Source organism: Dipodomys ordii, unplaced genomic scaffold (genome assembly GCF_000151885.1).
Source record: "Dipodomys ordii isolate 6190 unplaced genomic scaffold, Dord_2.0 Scaffold36, whole genome shotgun sequence".
NCBI classification, from domain to species: Eukaryota; Metazoa; Chordata; class Mammalia; order Rodentia; family Heteromyidae; genus Dipodomys; species Dipodomys ordii.
Window position 1 is genome coordinate 3042148 of NW_012267252.1, and position 4606 is coordinate 3046753.

Here is a 4606-nt window from a genome sequence, read left to right on the forward strand (position 1 = left end):
GGGACCGAAACGATGAGGTCCTATGAGCCAATCAAAGAACAGAATCTTATCCGAGCTGGTAATGATGGAACCAATAGAATTTGCGCCGGCCGTGCTGTGGGCGGGGACTAAGATTGATGGGCAGAGAGTGCCCCAATCGCTGAGACTTTTATTCCTTGGGGGCTGAGAGGGAGATCCAAGCGGCCGCCCTCTCTAGAGGGCAGCCTCCTTGACCTCTGTGAAAGGTCGCGGGGCTCCAGGGACGTGGATCTCGTGAATTTGGGAGCTGAGCGTTCCCGCTGCCAAGGCCCGGCACGCGCGCACGCTGCGAACCGGAGGCCGGCCGCCGAACTCCCGGCGTTCGTGCGCGGGCTGTGCGGGGGCCCCCTCGGGCCCCTTAGGCCGAGCGTTTCCCCAGGAGATGTGGGGACCATGCCTGCCTGGGTCCCAGGCTGGGCAGATCCTACGTAAATGTGAGAGCTGCACCGCGAACCCAGCCTGCTTCTGCTCGGAAGATCTTGCACCCCAGGCTCCTGCAGGGAGGAGACCGCACCCTCCTGGACTGCAGATCCTGGGCCCGGCCTACGGCTGCCGCAGCTTCCTCCCACGCATGTACCCAGCGAGACCGAGACCGTAGGCTTGTCTGTCATACCTTGGCTGCAATCCAAACTGCCTCTTCTTTTTGTCAGGCCGCTCCTTCCCCCAGATACTCCTTCCTCCCCAGACCCCGTCTCCACCTGTTGATTTAATAATAATGATAATAATAATAGTAATTGTAGTCTTTCAGTAGCTGTACAAAGGGTTTACAATCCAACCTCAGTGCAATGCATCTTGATCAGTGTCACCCCTTCCATGGTTCTCCCTCATTCCAACCCCTCAATATTCCTTAGTTTCATTTTCCACACACATAACACACACCTATATATGTATATAGAATATTATGACTACATTCTCCACCCCCCTCCTCTCTTCATTTGTCTGCCCTCCCTCCCCCTGACTTCCCTCCATCTGTTGACCTGGAAGATCTAAAGCGAGCAAACGACAATCCTCTTTAAGGCTTTCCCTTAACCCTCACTCTAGTTGAAATCACTCTCCTGTTGCTTCTGTACCTGTTGGTCCAATTACAGTTTTAGAAAGTATCTTTGTGTGGAGGAGCCTGGCTTCGGAGCCACACTACCTAGGTTTAGATTCTGGCTGCCACTCACTAAGAAGGGCAGGTCTGTTCCTGCTCTACAGTGAAGAAATAGTATTTTCCTCAGGGTTGTTGTGGGGTTATGTAACTGTGTAGTTGCCTATATTAAATGTTCCCTATAGGTTAGCTATTGTCTCCCCTCCTCCATGCCACCACACCCCTGGTAGATGCCATGCTTGTGTCTGTGTCTGTGTGTGCTCACACATGTATACCACCAGTACTGAACTTGAAATCAGGGTTTCTCACTCCCACTTGGCTTCTTCACTCACAGCTGGTACTCTATCATTTCAGCTATAACTCCACTCCTGGCTATTTGCTAGTTAAGTCAAGAGTCCCTTGGACTTTTCTGCCTCTCCTGGCATTGAATCTCAATCCTCTGATCTCAGTCTCCTGAGAAGCTGGGATTACAGGCGTGAGCCACCAGGGCCTGGCTTCTTGACCGCAGAGATCCACCCCTTTTTATTCCTTCCTCAGTGTCTTGCACTTACTAAGTACTCAAGATATGCAGAAAAGAGGCATTTCTTCAACTGTCTCCTAAGAAAATAGTATCATGGCCTCCTTTGGGTTATACAACAAAGCTTAAAAGTCATTTTCAGTCCAAAGTAACAAAAACCCAAGGAATTTGGTGTAACACCTGTGGACCCTCTGTCATCATCTACTTCTGTTCAGACATACTGCTTAAAAAATGTTTCACTGACAACATTCTTCTCCAAAAATTGCAAGTTAACACTGAAGGTCAAATCACAAGGAACTCTCAGTGCTTCGCAAAGCAGTGGCAGGGGCCACTGTTGAGATGGGTGTTCCACAGCCCAGCCTTCCCAATATTTGATTCACAGTGTTGGCCAACAAAATCATGGTCACTTCCTGCGTCATTCCCAGGGAGAAAAACAAGCCTAGGTTACCTAAACACTATCAACTTGTCTAAGAACAAATAAATATTTATGGACCAACCTAAGCAGTTCCATAATCAAGCCAAAGGCTGATAGGGACAAAGAAAATGTCATAAGCAGTTTTCCTTCATAGTGCCATAATATCTGCTTTGAATATAGCAAAAGCAGTTACTGAGGATAGGGAAAGAAACCTATCGTTTCCATTTTTTCTTTTATTTCATTTTTTCTTTCTTCCTTTTTTTGGGGGGAGGATGTGAGGTTCTTGAAGATTACGTTAGTTCAGTACATTCTGCTTGAGCCTGTAGGCTGCCCCCCTCCTCAGCAAAATACCAGTCTTGAAATAAACAAAATGCCTTCCAGGTCATTGCTAATTTTAACACTTTGAATTGACTCAATGCTGGCTCCTTGCTGAGGAGATAATTCCAGCAAAAGATTCTTATGAGCAGAACACTGAAGACGAGGAGGCTGCCAGGTAAAGAGTAAGGAAAGGGCAGGCAGGGTCAGAAGAGAAACGGGCTGGAATTCTCTCACTCCTGACTGCATTGTGACCATGCATGCATCTTCCTCCTGAATCTTTCCCCTCTTTTTTATTCAGAAGAACTTGAAAACAGGAACAGGAAGTTCCTACAGCAACAGCTCTATCTGGAATGAATTTAAAATACGCTTTCTTGAAATGCTGGAACATCCAGGGCTAGGCAGTAATGCCCAGTGCCAAAGTGAGGATTGCTGGGACTTCTAAGCTTATTTTACTCAGTCTTGCCCTCTGAGTACCCAAGTCTAAACTTAGGAACAAGTCAGGAAAGGGAAGAGTATCCCCCAATGCACTCAAACACAAAATGCTTTAGGGTGGTTCTGTTTGAGAAAATGCTGTCACTAAGGGTAGGGTATTAATTATAAGCTGTGTTGTATGTTGCACATATGTTTAAAAGCAAACCAACAAAGCTGTTGCCAGGCGCCAGCAGCTCATGCCTGTAATCCTAGCCACTCAGAGGCTGAGATCTGAGGATCACGCTTCAAAGCCAGCCCAGGCAGGAAAGTCCACAAGACTCTTATCTCCAGTAAACCACCAAAAAGCCCTGAAGTGGAACTATGGCTCAAGTGGTAAGAGTGCCAGCCTTGAGCCAAAAAGCTAAGGGCATAGCCTAGGCCTGAACTGTAGTCCCAGTACCAGCACACACACAAAGAAAATTAAAGATGGGGTTGAAAGTTGAATAATAAGCACAGATTCCCCAAAGGAGGCAGTAAGGAGTGGGGGAAGTAGGAGAGGCTGATGCTCTTCTGCCTCTCTAATGGTGATTCTCTTACAGTCACCAACTTTTCACCCTAAATCCTAAATTAACTTGTGTCCTGAGTCCACTTTGGTGGAGTCCCATCTTCCTACTGGTCTTCCCTCTGTGTTTACCTCCTTTATGTGTGACTCCTCTCTCAGCCCTCCCCCCTACATACACACACATACATACCCACACGAGCATTGGACCAAAGGGATCTTGCCACTTCCTGTCTCATAAAAGAGCATGCAGGGTGAGGCCTGGAGCAGACTGCATCTGAAGTTAGACCTTGGCCCTTGGGCACCCACGTGTGTGGACCTTACTTAAAGCTGATGAGACTTTTGTATAACAAAATGTCAGCACGACTGAGAACTGTGGAAGGTTTGGTCCTGCTGTAAGCTAAGTCTCTTTGAAGTCTGTCCACTTGGCTTCTTGCAAGCTTGTACTCTGAAGTGTTTTTAAAATGGAAAAGAAAGCAGAAAACATGATTTTTAAAAATACCTAGAGCTCTCTATGATCTGCAGATTTTCAAAGCAATTTAAAAGGAAGCAAGATAAAATATGTACTTGTTGAAATGTAAATGTTAAGAGCCCTTTCTATTTCTGTGTTGTCTTTTTTTAAAGGTATCTTAGGGAGACAATTCTACTATTCTCTCAACATCTAGGAGCATGTATTATCCCCACTCCAAAAAACTCAGAAGTGGATTTAGCTTCAAAGGAAACAGATGAAGACACTCTAAATGACCAAAAACAATGGGAAAGGTAGAGACTTTAAAATCAGAAGACATGTTCCTCTCCTAGCCCTGTTTCTCCCTAAATGCACCTCAAATACAGTGTCTTGATTCTAAAGCAATGTCTTGAGCTTTATCTGACCACATTATGATGTGTTTTTTAGGGGGTCATCTGTCCTAAAATTCTGTGATTTGGTATAAAATTCTTGTAAATGAAAAGATAACTAAGGAAGTAAGCTTAATGTGGTTTCCAGGAACAGTGTCATTTGAACAGTTGCAAAAAGAATAGTTTAAAACAGTGTAACATTGTCCTTATCTATTGCCCAAAGCTAGCACGGTTATAGTTGGGCCATTTCAATATCCAGCACTAGAGGGCAGCACTCCACTTCTTTTTGGAAACAATCGTGAAGGAAAGTAAAAGCAAAGCTTCTGACAAGCACTTTACAGTATACATTCTTTTTTCCTTTCTTTTTCTCTTCTTCTTCTTCTTCTTCTTCTTCTTCTTCTTCTTCTTCTTCTTCTTCTTCTTCTTCTTCTTCTTCTTCTT